Source organism: Pinus tabuliformis, chromosome 2_1 (genome assembly GCF_031772625.1).
Source record: "Pinus tabuliformis cultivar Carrire ecotype Pingquan chromosome 2_1, CPIR1, whole genome shotgun sequence".
NCBI lineage: Eukaryota > Viridiplantae > Streptophyta > Pinopsida > Pinales > Pinaceae > Pinus > Pinus tabuliformis.
Genome location: NC_142299.1, coordinates 518,670,461 through 518,688,321, shown reverse-complemented (window position 1 = coordinate 518,688,321; position 17,861 = coordinate 518,670,461).

Here is a 17,861-nt window from a genome sequence, read left to right as displayed (position 1 = left end):
CCCAGGCTGCCAAACTACGCCATCCACAGTTTTTCCTCTTCCTTCTTCCTTTGTGCAGTCGAATTCTCTGTTTCCAATGTGGAGATGGCTGGAGTGTGCCACTCCAATGGCCATGACTCAAGTATGGTGAATATGACATCGTCTGTGGCCAGGTACGGGAGCTCCTCCCACTTCTTCTCGGGGTCCTTACGTGCCCTGATATAGATGTGATGGAAGTTCGACTTGAACTTCGCAAAGCTTTGTAGATTATTATAGACAGTGGGAAATAACAGTGGCTTGCAGTTAATCCCCATTCTGATGTTCATCTCCATGAACACCCAAAATATCTTACTGTCTCGGATCCTCTACGCGTCTTTAGTGGCCCACAATGAAGCGTACTTTGTTGCCTTTGGAAGATTCCGTGAAATTGTGGGGATCTGGCTGTCCTCAAGCAATTCCCAAGCCACCAGCACTATGGACAGCAGAAGCCATGCATAGTGGAAGGTCTTCCCCTATTCCTGTGCCTCGTGACAATTCTCTAAGAACTCCTTGCATAAGTACTCTGACCAGTTAAACTAGACCCCCTCCACACACTACGTGGAAAGTGCTATTACAGGCGCGGGCACCTCATGTTGGGTGTGGAACTTGATTATCTTTTGTATTCAAAGGTATCACTGCATTGGACCCCAATTCGTTGCTGCCCATAAAATATTCACTGCAGAGGGGGTCCACGGGGGGCCGACTGTGACCTTTTGGGAGCCCCCTCTGGTGGGGCGTTTGGGGGCAACACCCCCGAAGCTAAGAATAGATGTAAAATTGCCTTGTAAAATGTTGTAATTTTGTAGTCAATCTGGGTCGTTCATTAGGCAGAGATCTGACGATAGAAGTTATGTTTAATTTAGGGTTTTTTTCCCTAGAAGGCAACCCCTCACTATATATGAGGGAATTGTATTGCATCTATGTAGATATGTATTCTGAGTGAGGAAGAGAGAGGAGATTGAGAGGGAAGAGGGATTTAGAATTCTGCTGTAGGTTGTATCTCTTCAGTTTGCTGGATAATGTAAATTGAAGGACTGGCTGTTTCTCCATGGATGTAGCCCAAATTGGGTGAACCACGTATATCTGTGTCTCTCTTGTTTTATGTGTTTTTTGTGTTCATATTTCTACAATATTTTATGTGTTCCATTGCTCTGTAATATATAATTTTCTAACACCTCATCTGTGCGACACTTCCACATAACCTTGTCAGCCAGTATCTGGGTGGAAACTCTGACTGCCTTATTGTTGATACTGGAGATCGCGTATCCTCTCTTCTTTTTCTCTAGCTTGAATTTTTCCTTCATGGCCTTTGCAATGGCCAAGTCATTGCTCTTACCCTCGAAAATATCATTGGGTCCTCCCCTTTGAAAGGAAGCTGGGTAATTCTATGAATTAGGTGGTCTATGATGGGGATGGGCTCCTCCAGCCATAAATACCCATCATGCACTAGACAAAGTAGTTTCTTGATGAAAAAAATAGTTACTGGGGCGCGATGGAAATGCGGCACCCAGAGTAGGTTTAACAACCATGCCTTCTCTACTCTACGTAACCACTTGTGTGGCTTCAACTCTATGACTCCTGCCATAGTGTTTTTCTTCAGCTTCATGAGTTGCGCGGTTGCCAAGTGTGGGAACTTCTCATGGTCCATGAGATCCCAGTCTTCAAATTTTAGACTCGGCACCTATCCCAAGTGTGCTCCTTCAAAAACGATATTGTCGGGTAGAAGTGGAGTCTATAGAGAGCTCTTGCTCTCATCTAGGTCCTTGGGTACCCTTGCCTTTCTCTTTTGCGGAGGAACATACGCGCTGGTTAGAGGGTCCGCACCCTCGGTTTCTGTCTCCATGTCTTTGTCCTCCTCCCCTTCGACAAGGATTTCCTCAAGGTCTTCCTCCTCCTCATTAGTTTCTAGATTAACCGCTTTCCCATTTTCTTCCATGGTTAATTTATTTCGTAGCGGGTTTCGAGGGGACACGTGCACCAGAACCATGGCTTAATTATCTTTCTTGTTTCTCAGCATGCGTGGTGATTTATGGATTTCCGCGACTATCACAGCACTCTTAGAGGCATCTCCTATTGTTAAGGCCTGAGTGGCCTCTTCAGCGATCATCTCTCCAATATTCATGGCTTCTTCAAACGCTGTCATATTGCTGTTCCACAAATCTCTCAACTGCTCAGGTAACTCCTTCAACTCCCACAGGTCAAACAGGTCTGGGTTCAGAAATCTCTAGGCGCACAACAACTCAATTCTCAAATGGTCAAGTTTTGTTTGTTGGGCACCCCTTTTCAATTTATAGCACCTTTTGACTTCGAATTCGATCATTCCCACAAATCTGATCCATTAATGGTCCCTTAGCGGCAGATTTTCCCAAATCTAGCCCATAAAGCCTGCCTTAAATGCCTACTGCCCACTCCATTTATTTGGTCTCAAACCAAGCATCACATCGTGAATAGTGACTATAACAGTCACTTTCAAGCCAATTTGCGCAGCAACAGAGTTACCCTTATGCTATCGCGGACCTTATGACACCTTGCTACTGCCCTGACATCACGCAGCTCCCAGGAAGAGTAGTTTATAGTCTCACGCCTCCTTTTAACTACTTGGAGCACTAAGACTGTGCTTCCCATGGCTAGTCAGGTGGCCATGCCACTTGTATATGTCTTCAACCATCTATTGTTTACTTCTCCTAGGAAGGGTTTGCCGTTTGAATTCACCAACTGCATCATGCATTTAACCAACTATATCACGCCACCATCTACGATCCCGTTAGTAATATATGGTCCAATCCAAGACATAAAACTGATCAACCTTGGCAGTAGTCCCCAAATTTGTCAACGTTTTCGTGCACATCCTATTTTATCACCACGGTTTGTTTATCAAGAAGGTCCTTCTTTATTCCTTCCTCAAGCTTCTTGACTTCTGCTTCCACCATGGAACTTTTCTCTCTTAATCGAACTCTTTCATTCATGAGTTCTTGGAGCCTAAGATTACCCGACTGGATTTCTTCACCATGTCCCAAGCGTTCTTCTTCATCCAACTGCGCGATCCCTTCTTCCAAGGCTCCACGATCCATCATATTAGTAGGCACTGCTATGCATGGACTAGGCATAATATACTCCATCAGCATTACAGCGTTTGCTCCATAGGCCAGCCTAGAAGGCATTTGTCCTATCAGTTTCTTGCACGTTGTCCTATAAGCCCATAAAACTGCTGGTATGCACAGATCCCAATCACTTCATTGCACATTACATACCTTGTTCAGTGCTTCACATACTTCATTAAATGCTTCTGCGTGGATAACCTTCTGTGTGCTCATTCTCTCCACACTCTGTCGTTCCATCTTGAGGAGTCATTTGTGCAATTTCCCCCCCAACACATGCTTATTGACCGTATTTGCCAACGTGAAGTTCATGTACATCCACGTAGGTTGTTTTCCATATGTCGGTATCCACCTGGCTAGATGTGCATGTGGTTTATCTTGCCCATTGCATTTATCTGTCAATCACACTCTAGGCTTCCCAAACTGCGTGCGCATCATTATTCTGCATTTGCGCCAGTCGTCAAAGCTCCTTTTGAGCGTACCCCACAACCTCGAGGGCATAGCGTGTAGTACCCAATTCAAGGCCTGGAAATGTTGCTTTTCTGGAACGTCCCTTTCAAACTTATCTAGGAAAGTATCTACCTCACTTAACCCATCATAAGTAGGCAAATCCCTCACTTCTGTCGATATGCAGCGCAACAATCTTGTCATCCTATTACAGCTCAGCGTGGTTACCTTGTGTAACCAGTTCTGCCATCACTCTATCTCCTCATCAGAATCCAACGTAAAAGAGATTTTGTGCTCCCATGAGATCCATTCGTCCGTGGCGGGATTTACCCAATATTTCTCTCACGCAGTTATTTTATAGATGCAGTGCAAATCATCATCACTTTCATAGTCGCATATCGGTTCTATATGGCACGATCCTTCAGCAACGTCCAAAGCTATAACTACGCGCAAAGACTTCTTCTCAAAAATCATATGGTGCTTCTTTAGATTAATCAACCCATTCATGTCATTAGCCCAATCAATTCTTAAGAGCGTAGGATAAGGATTGCTGTCATCATCAATCTCTATCACTTCAAAGTCTGCTAGCACGCTCGATCCCTCAATATCCACGGTGATTCCCTGCAATCGCCCCATGGGTATTATCTTCTACTGGTTCGCCATTCGTAGCTGAATAGGAGACCATTGCAGCGTAGGCCTCCCCATGCACTCCCATGTCTGCTTTGACAGAACGTTCGCATCCTATCCTAAATCTAGAATTACTTGGTCCATTTCATATTCTCTAATCTGCGCGGTTAGCTTCATTTCTCTCCCTTTCCTAGTCTTGTGTTTTCCAATCTTCTGGATTATGCACGGTTCTCCTAGCGTGGTCCCAACACATCTGTTAATGAGTTCTTGTAGTCCCTTTACAGCCTTACTGTCGCATAGTAGCTTCATGCATGTTTCTAGGAATGTTGTAAGCATAGATGGGTCCATTTCTGGCTCCGGTCTATCTTTGCTTTCTGAAGTGGAGACATCAGTGAAACTCTTCTTAGCTTCCATGAAGGTTTCCTTAGCACGCACCAAATCAAACTCGGCTTATTTCATCGAAGCTTTGCGAACCCACATACTATCTTCGGGCTGTTTGCCTTTATCATCTCCCATCGCGATTCCACTTTGGAGCACAATTTTCACATTTGGATCTTCCTCATGCATCTCAGACCTCATCATCTACAGGTTCTAAGTCGAGGGAGGCGGTAGTGCTCCCTTGTCGCATATCCTGGCTATTAGTGTAGGACAATCTTCTGTCTCATGATCAAACAAGGTATAATACAAACATGATGGACGTGTTGGGTTCATACAATCACAGGCATAATGTCTTGGCCCTCCGCAATTGTAGCATATCTACTGTCTGCTACCTCTGGTCCTCCTCCACCTCAGCCTCGTTCGTGCCCCTAAAATCTGGTTCGCACCACTCCAGAATTCTGGTCTAGGGGCCACAATTTGGACTGAACTATAAAGGTGGGAGTTCTATCCATCAACAACTCATAGCTTCTACAAGTGTGCTCATCGTGTCCAACCAATCTACAAAAATTATAGAACAATTGTTGTGAATTTTGAGTATACTTCTGTAACAAATGGTAGTTGTCTGTAGTGTGTTTTCCTCCTATTTAACAAATCATGCACCACAAAGCAGGCGTTGTGCTAGGTCCTACTTGCGCTTCTGGTCTTGTATCAGTCCTCCTCCCACAAGGTAATTTGCGAACATTGGGAAATGGTCCTTATCATGACCCTGACCCTTGCATTTTATGCACCACACCTCTTCGCACACTTCTAGTTGGGTTGTCCTGTCCTATTTTAGACTCTGCATCTAAAGGCATAAGTTTTTCAACTACGCGTGGATCTACTGAACTCCCAAGTTAGGATCATGCTTTGGGGTTTCATGTAGCCTCATCGCGATCTCTAAGGCCTCTGTTTGAGTTGTTAACTTCTATTGTGATACCATGCTCTGTAAATGTAGTGTTAGTGATGCTACAAACCATTCGCGATGTTGTCCATCCGTTATATTTATATTCTCTTCACGAATCGTATACTTCAGTCTCTGATTCAGCTCCCAATGGGTCTCGCCTGGTAGCATTGTGATCTCTTTGAATCCAATGTTTGACTGCGCTTCTGACTTTGGCTTGCTAAATTCCCTGTTTAGCATAATTTGGATATTCGTGATTCTCGCATTCGTATTGTCATTAGAATGCTTAATATACCAGGGTAGCGCGCGGTCTTGGAGGGCGCTAACCAGTGCCACTTTCTTTATGTTGTCATCTATAACTACCTGTGCTTCCCATACTGCTCTTATCACAAACCAAAACTGGTCAGGATCTTCATTTCCTACTCCCTTGAACACAAGCAACTTTATCGTGCTTTCCATATTGATTCGCAGTGGTGGCGGAGGTGGTACGGGTGAAGATGAAGGTGAAGGTGGTGAAACTGGTGGTGGTGTGGGTGGGGATGGTATGCGTGGAATCCTTTTCCTTATCAAATTGATTGCACTTCATGGTGAGACCTTCGCGAGCTCTTCCTCGTCCCCTCGCGGAGGTGAAATCAAAGGGATATTCTCTGGTCCCTTACTTCCTTCATTTTTGTAGGTTTTTCCACTTTGTGTAGCTCTAGACATCAAGGTAATTGCATAACCCTCTTTTCACACAATAGCATTTTAATCCAAGTATTCAGAGACTTTACGTACTTACCTCGCGGTCCTTTGAGAAAGCGTCGCTCTGCCTTGCTGTAGCTAACTGAAGTATATATCATGAACTCAGTAATGAATCCTCCTGTAATTCGATCAAGCTAGTGATCAACAATGCATGCGATCTTATCCTCTGATGCTTCCACTCTGCGCACCAACTCTGGGGTCCACACAATAGGATTGTCGAGCTTCCACCTCCCTTGTCTATCTGTTAGTTTCATGATCCACTTGTACAACTCAGTAGCTAAAGATGCGAAGAAGATTTCATGGATCTCTGTGTACAGGTAGTAGTCTAAACACTCTTCTTTTGTCAATCGTGGGTTCTTGTTCTCCTGCATCACGAACTCGTGAATCCTCCTGTCCAACCAACCTTCAATTTCCTTCTTATTTGGATTCCAATGATACGACATCAGACATCTCTATGTAGATTCTGGTCCGGCAACAGAACCATTTGTTGGCTTGAGGGGGCTTGACCAGGTTCGGAGTTAATTAGCCAAAGAAATCCCTACACTACCAGCCCTTTTGGCAACATCCCACGGAGTATGAACTGAGGTCTCACCCAAAGAAGTATGGGGGATGCTGGAGCCAGCTTTCCACACCCTTGCGATGTCTGAGGGGTTGATTTAGTCCAACTGCGAATACCTTCACGCAGGTTACTTCATGCACTATCCTGACTTGCGATACCTTCGCGATCTGTTATAATCATCCTCGCACAACCCTAACTAGGGACTGTGGTGCTTTCGTGCTGCTAGGGTAGCGATCTACGCTATTTCCCTAAGTTACCCCATGGATCTTACTTATCTTCTTATAACTGTTAGTTAACTTCACGTAAACAGGTACTTTATCCTATATTCACTTAATCAAAACAACCATATAAGTTCACGCATCATATAAACAACAGAAATATAATTTATACCCAATACATTCAATGCATAAAAAAGTAAATAAATACATAGGAATGGTATAAAAATTCTCTTTATTAATGCTTTAATCAGTTACAGACTCGACCTGCCCTATGCACTTAGCTGCAGGGGTCCGTGCACTCAGTTGCGGACTACTAGGCCTCTGCACACTCAGCTGCAGAGCCTTCTCCTACTCTACGACCCAAAGACTCGACTCTACACTTAGATAAGACTCAATTCTCCATCTATTGCTTCATTCTCTAACTTATTTACAACTTAAAGCCTCGCTCTATTTATACAATCCCATGGTTCGTGGACCATGGGTAGATCTCTAAAGCCGACATTACATTACAAAATTGAGGGCGGATAACCCTATGACTCATTTACAACTTCACACTCCGCGCCCACAAATCACAGAGTCTTTATATCAGATTTAGTCAAAATCTGGGCTTTAAGCCCCAAAAATCCCCTTGGGGCATCCCACTCCCAACACATATGGTTTTCCATAAATCTACTCCTCCATGTATCTATCTCCACCAGAGTTTAGCTCCCATTATTTTTCTTAGTGTTTATGGGTCTTCAAATCCTATACCCCCCCTTTGCTTAGGCTAGCATAACTAACTCCAGGTGACCAAAGCCCATTTTCGCTCTTGAGTACAACTTCAAACTAAAGCTTGAGGCTCTTAAGGCACATATCAAAAAATGGAACAATGAAGAGTTTGGCAACATATTTGAAGAAAAAATACAGTTAGAAGGGAAAATGGAGATAATATAACAACAAACAATTTTGGAGGGTGCTCCCAAGAATTGGAAAGCTAGGAAAACGAAATCCTTGCCAAATTAGAAGACCGACGAAAGAAAGAAAAGCTCCTATGGAAGTAAAAATCTTGAGTCAATTGGATAAAGTAAGGGGAGAGAAATACATGATGCTTTCATAAGTAAATGCTTAAGAATTTCAATCATAATCAAATTTTCTCTTTGGTAAAATATGATGGAAAGCACCTTGCAGATCACTCTGACTTGAAAAGAGAACTCACCTCCATGTACAAGAAGATTTTAAAAGAGCCATCTCCATATCGCCTCTCAACAATTGGGAAAATTCTATCTCACATTCCATGCATTGTCACTGAGGACCACAACACAACATTACTAAGGGAATAACCATTTAGGAAGTGGAAGAAGCAATCATGGGCATGCTTAAAAACAAAGTGTTGGGACTTAATGGATTCACCTCTAATTTTTCCAAGCTTGATTTTCCTTTATGGGAGAGGATGTCCTAGCCTTGGTGGAGTAATCAAGAATAACTAAATCATTATTGTCTACCCTCAATTCCACATTTTTCACTATGTCATGTTGAACATAAATAAATAAATCCTTAACCTTTAGATGGCATAGACATTTTTATAGAGATAGTAGCCCTAATGTATGTCACTGAAATTATGTAGGTTGATACAAGTAAGGCATGATCTAAAAGTCACACTTGTAATAGATGACCAACAACATCACCATCATGGGAATGATGGGAAGAATTTTCACCGACATTAGGATGACCATTAGCATCACAATAGTCCATTAGGAAAGACATGCAAGTCTCACTAGTCAAATTATCCTTGTCAATATTGTGACCCTATCATTTCATGGGTTTGATATGACTCATTGAGCGAACATAGGGGATATATTCAAGTCTAATCACACCCTTGGGAAGAATATTACACTTCTAAATAGTTATAGGAAAATGGATAGAATACCTTAAGTTTTATAGAAGAAGAGTTTCCACATGAGATCACAAAAACAATTGAGGTCATACCTAACAAATGACCACCACAAAATCAACCAAAGATCTAATCAACCCATATATACTATGAGAACACAATAAAAATTGGGATTGTCTCCAACAAATGGCCACCACCAAATTAATCCATAGATGTAAGCAACCCATATATATTATGAAAAATATAAGTTTGCAATAAAAACCTCACATATCCATCTTCTACTAGTGAGTGGATGAGTATAACCTTATCTTGGTACACCAACAAACATTATATATGAGAAAATACAATACAAAAGATGGCAGTCACTAAGATCAATACCTTTGCTAGGGTTGCAAAGAGGAGAAATGGATACAATGCCTCTCAACAACAAAATGATCTAAGCCAAGGAGTGAAGTTGATGGAAGGGGACCATAATAATATAATAGAGGAGGATAGGAATATTAGAGCATCCATATTATGGATGACAAACAATGGTTTGCAATCAACTACATTTAGAGGAAATATGGCAAGTTATAAGAGGACATTAATAGATAACAATAAAATCAAGTAGAGCCACACCCAAAAAGAATGTATTTGATGTAAGTATTATCACTACTAAAATAATTCATTTTCATATATTATTATTTTTGTTAATATTATTACCTTAAGTTATTATTTGGTATCTTTATGAGACTCAATAATGTCTTGGACTATTTTTCACTAGAGATGATTAGTTTATAAACATCATAATTTATAATTGAGACCATTGATTGGAGAAGCGACCATTTCTATGAATTCTTTGAGCAGAAATATGTCTTGGATGTTTTTTTGGATGACAAATTAGCAAAAATCTTGTAAAAATCTTGTCATGCTTTTTTGTCTCTCATTCTCAATTAGTTAAAACTCATGTGCAATAGCTTCCTTCTTGTCACTATCATGAACATGTTTGATGATTGAAATTTGACATAAAGTTGTTATTGATATTAAGCATTATTTCACTAGAACAATTGAAGTTGTCTAGACTCTACTCAATGACACATAAACTTAACATAATAACTACATTTCCTATACTAACCGAATGTTCTTTTTGCAAATGGACTTATCTAGACTCTACTCGATGACACATAAACTTAACATAATAGGCATGTTTCCTATACTAAATGAATGTTCTTTTTCTCAAAGAACCTTAAACCATAAATCATTTAAACTAATCCTCATTGCATTAGTCCTCATTACTTCATAATGCAATTAAGAAAATGATTATTATTTAACTATCTCTTCATAGTTATATTAAGATTTTTTTTTTTTTTTTTTCATTATTGAGAAAAAAAAACCATAATTTCTTTTTCTATAGAAAAAATGTTACATTATATATATATATATGTACATCAACCACTTTGAAATTTTATTTTGGAACAATTTTTAAAATGAATTTAAAGACAATTTCATGAGGAAAAACAATCAATAAATAAAGAGATCCCAAATTGAAACAAAAGAGGAGATAAAACCCACTTTATATTGTCCCAAAAAGTCACGTTACCAAATTGAAGAAACCATACAAGATACAATGAGGCATTATGCTTAGTAGAAGAAATCAAACTAGAGAATTTTTTTGAATGATTAAATATAAAAAAATAAATAAGATAATAGTCTAATGAGGTTACAATTTTGTTCAAGAAATAGTAGAAATTTTGGTAAGATTTTGATCAAAATTTGGTAGAAATTTTGGGAAATCTGGATTACAGTTGTTAAGCTTCATGATTTTGGGTGTCCTAGGGGTTTTTGATGGCGTTGACTCTATTTCCACTATCAAAAAAGCAATTTAAACATTCATATAGTTAGATTTTTGAGAAAAAATGGTTGGATTCCAAGGAAAAAATGACTTTCCAAGCAAAATTGGTGTTGAATCCATTTCCACTATAAAGAAACAATTTTAACACTCTTATAGCTGGATTTTTTAGGAAAAAATGACGGAATTCCAATGAAAAATGACTTTCCAAACAAAATTGTGGCCTCATTAAACAAACTCAACAACAAAAAATGAAGAGACTTCATCATCTTGTTCAAGATTATTCTATGTAATTTCATTTTCAGATAACTTTATTGGACTCAATGTATTATGTATATAAGAAACCGTGGGAGATTTTAGATTAATAATCAACATTCTTATAAAAAATTTTAATAATAAATTTTATAGATAAATTAATAAAAAAACAATTGAAATTATAATTTTAATAATTTTTTTAATAAAAATATTATTAAAATTTAAATTATAATAAATTTAAAAAAAAAAATTATTAAAATTAAAATTATAATAATATAATAATAAATGTTATGATATGATATTGTTGTAATTTTCCTTTTTCAATATTTTAAATTTATTCATAAAGATACACAGAATTTGTAATTTTCTATTAATTTTATGATGTAAATTCATTATAACTATTTTATAGCATTCAAATTTTTATTTCTATTTAAAATATAATTGTATTATAATAAATTATTATTTCTTAATTTTAAAAGTTTTAAATTATTAAATTATTAAATTTAATAAATTTTCCATCTCTTATATATATATAACGCTGATAAAAGATGTCGAGGATTGATTAATACAATTAAAAGGAGTTGCATGCCACCAGGGAAAAGCATTAACTCATAACAATAAAAAGGACGGGGAGCACATGGTTGTTTCTTCATTTGCAGACAAGGGACTAGTCGTAGTACATATTACTGCAAATACAGATTACAAAATACAATGTACATCGTTATAATTTTCTTAAATATCGTTATGAATTTAATATTATATTAATGGAAGACAGGCCCACTTTAACTTAAAAGGAGATTTAAATTATACCTTAATTTAATGTTGAAAAATCAACACGAAGAGTACATGCAACGTTATGTCTCAAAAGTGCTAATGTGTTTTCATAATAACTTTTATTAATTTATCAAATATAGGAGTGTAGCTTTTCATTGTAGTTACTTTCAAAAGTGCTATGGTGTTTTCATAATAACTTTTATTAATTTATCAAATATAGAAGTGTAGCTTTTCATTGCAGTTACTTTTAACCATGAAGGATCACAAAAGTTAAAATGTGTAAATTGGGTAAAAATGTTGTTTATGTTTAAAGATTGTAATTATGAGTTTATTATATTTTAACAGGTATGGCATAATGCATTTAGTTTTACTCTGATTAGGTATTAATTGCTTTTAACAAAAAGTTTATGAGGTTTATCTATAGTTTAACATTAAGAAACTGATTTTTAATATTATTCAAATTTATTTATTTGTAAGGTGATTAGTTGAAGTTTTATTATGGGTTCTTTAATAACTTCTATTTTGATTAGTTACCAATTTTATGTTTTTAGTTTTATTTCTTTTTTATTTAACTTTTTGATTTATTCTTTTTCTTTTTTTATTATTTCTATTTTCATGAATTATACAATTTTCACAATAATAATTCAATAAATTTAATTATATATATATATATATATATATATATATATATATATATATATATATATAACACATAGATATATGTATGTTAATATAAACAATAATACAATATTTTGAGGTTCAGTATTCCGATATTCCACAATCTTCATTTTTGTATTGTCTACGTTTCAGACTGATTTTCAAAGAAGTGAAGCGTTAGTTATAAATATGTTTCAGGGAATTTGTAAAGAAAGTCGACTAGTTTAATTATGTTGATTTTAATTATTTATTGTTTTTTTTTTTAATTTTATTAGATTCTCTATTATTTATTATGTTTGATAATAATGTGTTGATGTATTGTTATATTATATTTTATGGTTCTAATATTTATGTTATTAATATACTTTACCTTATGCTTTTTTTGTTAGTTTTATGAGAATTGTTTTATAAATTAATTTAAGACCAAATAAGACATATTTTAATATAATATACATAATTTTTTTTAAATGAGGTCTTGGTATTACTTGGTTAGTGCAGGTCTTGGTATGACTTGCCATCATCGGTCGGGCACTGACTCTTCGTTCGGTCGAGCTACACTTACTTTTGGTTAATGAGCCATCAGGTGGGGACCAGAGTGACATTCACACCAGAACTGATGAGATCAGATCAGATTATGGAGTGGGGTTGGCACTTAACTCAACAACACTTGCCTTCCGCCAGGAAGAGGAGGGTAGGTAATTTACATTAAAATATTTTGCATCACATTTTATCACGCAAATTAAAATGAATTTTTATGATTAATAATTTTTTAAGTATATGTTAATATTAATTCTTATTAAAATATTTGGTTGATAACCTATATTGAATATTTTTTTATATACATTAAAATGTTTTATTTTAACAATTCTTTTTCTATATATAGAGATATATCAAGTTGATATCTACATAAATTAGTTAAAATACATCTTTAAATAGTTTATTAAATCTCATTTGAAATATTTTTGAAAAGTATAAGATTTAACATCTTACTCTACCATACCTCTTTTACAAATATGGTATTTGGGCCATATGATTCACTTAAATAAAACCTCTTTCTTGAGCCTTCATAAATAGAACGATGGTTATGGACTAAATATAAAAAGAGGTTTTATTTATTTACCATGTGTCTAGTTTATTTATATTTTTATTTATTTACCATACCTTTTGAGTAAGTATAAAAAGATGTTTTATTTATTTACCATACCTCCATTTTACTTATATTTTTATTTGTTTACACCCTTGCATGTATATAAAGTGACTTATGGAGTAAATATAAAAAATATTTTATTTATTTACCATACCTCTCATTTATTTATATTTTTATTAATTTACCATACCTCTTTTATAAATATGGTATTTGGGCCTTTGACCCATAGGATTCTCTTAAATAAAACCTATTCTTGAAAATGGGCGAATAGATTCACTTAAATAAAACCTATTCTTGAAAATGGGCGAATAGATTCACTTAAATAAAACCTATTCTTGAAAATGGGCGAATGGAAGGTTGTAACTCCTAATTTCAAGGGCTAAATTTACCTTTTTTACCCTCTCCCTTAAAATAAGGTGGGCTATTTTAGGTGATTTGTAAAAATGTACTATGATACAAAATATTCGCCCACTAAAAATTTAAAACCCCTTAATTTCGCCAAAGGGCGAACATTCGCCCCTAAAATTTTCTATGATTCCATCGGGTCCGTCTTTTAAATCGTATATCACATCCCCACTATTGATCTAGGAGATCTAGATCCAACGGTGGTAGTTCATTTCGGGCGACCCTTTTGTACGGAGGTTAACCGCCCGATAAGGGTGGTTTTCTCTCTTCTCAGCCTAGACATGTGGCAGCCATTGTATGGAATTGGGCGGAGCCCAACGAAAACCATTTACTGTCCATGGCCCGCCCAAAATCTTGCATGTTTCGTGATTTCCTTTGTATTTTAAAAATACATTAAAACATTGAAATATCGCAAAACCCTTTTGGGTCCGGTTTTCATCACATCGGCGCTATCCTTCGCTTTTCGTTTATTAAACGAAATTTGCGAAATTACATAGCAAAACACCGTTTTACGGATCTCAAAATATATCGAATATCGTTTATAGCCCCGTCAAGTCCGGCCATCGCATCGCATATATATATATATATATAACACATATCCCCGCTCCTCTGGGTGGCTCCGATGCGACTTGTCGCAATCGCATATCGCATAAGCCCAGGCTCTTTGGTAAGCGCTCCATTGTGATCGCTGATTACAATATCGCAATCACAATAATCATATAACATGTTCCGATATCCCCAGCCTGCCACCGCCGATTGCGATTTGTCGATCAGATCTCAACCATTGATCAGCTAGATCCGACGGCTCCTGTTCATTGTTGGTTTAAGCCTTTGATAGGCCTGTTTTTGGTCATTTCTTTGTGTTTTTGCCTTCCGATAGTGTAATCCGATATTTCCAAAAATTATCCTTTTGCGATGGTTTTTGGATTTTTAGAAGAATTTGAAGACTTAGAGGGTTTTTAGGACCCATTTTTAGGGGATTTTGCCTCTTTTTCCAAAGGAAAAAGGATAGCTTCATTTTGTGATAACTTCTGCATCCTAAGTCATTTTTTTCCCATTCAAGTTGTAGAAGATTTAGAATGAGACGATCTCTACAATGGGGCTAGTTCCAGGAACTTCCTTGGACCTTCATTTTCTTTAGTGAGGAACAGTTAGACTCAGGAGTTTATCCAAAATCCATTTTGGATCACGACTTCCCACTAAAATAACTTTTGGTCTCCAAAAGACTGATATAGTGATATGAACAGTAAATGAGAGTGACTCACCCTCTTCTTTCAGCCTCCCTACACTTGCCTTTTCATAGTGCCTCTAAACCAAAGTCTCTGACCACTTCCCCTCCTGGATGGGCTAGTCTTCCTGGGAAGAACTATCTCCCTCCTTGCCTTCCTGTAGAACTTCTGCTGAAATGGTCATAGAAGGTGGTTTGAACTTCTTTGCCTTGATTATTGATCCAAGGTGGCTCAAACAAATGTGAAGTTCATCTGCTCCACAAAACTTTCATTTGTATCTGTTTGACAAGCTATCAACAACAATAGAAATACATACAACAACTGGATGGCCTAAACTCCTGCTTCAACAAAAGAAATAGATTTCACATCTAGTGAACACCTCCATGCCTTACATCTCCATACAAATGATGGACTAGACAATAAGCCCACAAAACATGCCTTTAAAACAAATGACCCTTCAAGTCAAGCATGTAGAAAAAGACCATTTGGACTCTTTTTCAAAAGATGAAACACTTCATCGTTATCCCCATCTAGGAGACCAATTTAACTCCTCCCAAGTCAACATTGCATCACATGCATGTCAAAGCAATCAACCCTACAAGTTAATTATACATACATATTCAAAACAAGGAAAACATCAACATCCCTATGTCCATGCACATCATGCTCAGTCATGCATTTCATCCTTCAACTTTCACTTAAGTACACTGTACTTTAGAAGCTGAAATGAAATATAATGTTGCAACAACAAAGTGAGTCTCCTACTCAACCTTTTTCCATTCACCATCTTGGTAAAGTCCTGAAACTTGCATCTCATCAGTAAAGAAATGAAAATAGATGCATCAATAAACATGCAACCTTAATTGGATAAGAACTCTAGCCATTTCTCACCAATCCCTTTCAAAGGTACTACCTTTGTCTACACATCAACATCAACATGTGAATCATCCAGAGACACATTAGTCATGGAATCTTCCTTTCCATTTCTGCCATCTTCTCTTTCCACTTTCTTCAGCTTTTGTGGAAGCATTGTTGGATTCAGAGTCCAACATCTTTTAGAAAGATGCCCTTTCTTATGGCAATACGTGCAACACATGTGCATCCTCTTGACAGCATGATTTGCCTTGTCCAATGGACCTTTGGCTTTTTGCTTCTTTTCCTTCAAAAGTTCCTTGTATGTGGCCATTCTCTTCCAAAATCTAGAAACATGATGGTTATCCAAACCAAAAAAGGAACATGCAATTCTTTTCCCATGCTTATGTGGAAATTTACCATGCTTTGCAAAATCAAAAGGAATATGATTAGAACCAGATTTATACCTACCTCTTTCACCTTTATTGCCTTCATGAGGTCGTGAATCAAATGAAGAAGTGGCTCCCTTTAGAACCCCATCAATCTCTTCAAGGCTATTAGAGTCTCCCCATCCCTCTGGTTCAAGTGTGTGCTTTTGAACACCTGTATCCTTCAATTGATGTTTCAAGCTATTGCATTCCTCTTGAATACAACCTTCACACTCTTGAAGACCTGCAATGCAACTCCTTCTTGGAGCTGTTTTAATGGTCTTCATGGCAGCTTTGGAATTTTCTCCATGAGTTTGTCCATAGCCAAGACCCAAATACTTAGGCTTTTCCTCAATCATTATTGGTTCAACAATTCCTTGTGCATGCTTTCCAAAGCCCTTTCCTTCATATCCCACCTTGGACATTAACTTGGAACCTATGCCTTTAGTATGTTTTTCAAAAGAACAAATAGAAGCATCCTTAGAGGAATTTGAAGACAAACTGGAATGGTTTACCTCTTCTTCAAGCTGATACTTGACTAAGGCTTCTTGGGAAACAAAGAGCCATGTCTCCAACTCATGCATTCTTTTTAGGTTCATATTTGAAATATGAAGTTGCCTCTCCATTTCCTACAATTTGTCAGCAAGCAACTGCTTCTCTTCCTTCATGGAATTCAGCTGCTTTCTAAGCATGCTGAGCACTCTTCATTCCATCCTCATACATTTATCTCACCATATCCATCATGGTGGACAATTCTTGCTTCATGTCTTCATCAAATAATCTTGTGAAGAAAGAAGAATTTTAGGATTCACTTGAGGAAGTTGTCATTATAGTCAATGAAAAAATAACTTCAAACAAGATTAATAAAGAGCTGTTTTCAGCAACTTTTTGCAACAAACCTCTTGTGCTTTGGATTGCATTGAGATCCTTTGGATAGAAGAATGTCTTTAGCCCTTCTTCCTTCTTGTCCTTCTTGGGCTGGGCTATCAATAGCTTTCCCTTTACCTCTGCAAACTCAGAAAAAAGTCAGTCTACAAAACAAGCATACAATCAGCCTCTTGATGTTCAAACACCTTTCAAATAAGAAGTCTTTGCTTTGTCAATCAAGCATTCTGATATAACCTTCTTTTAAGGTGGAATTAACCAATCTTAAGCTCCGATACCACCTGATCTGAAAATGGGGCACTTAGTCTTATTGTCTAACTTACAAGAACCTCTCCCACTTCCAAAGCTTATTTATTCCCAAGTCTTCTTGATTAACCAATGCAGAATTAAGATATGCTTGAAAATATAGGTGTATGCTGATATTTGTTTTTAACTGATTATATGCCTTAAATTTTGTTGTTGTGCTGTAATTTGATGTGCTTAAACTGATATATAAATACATATA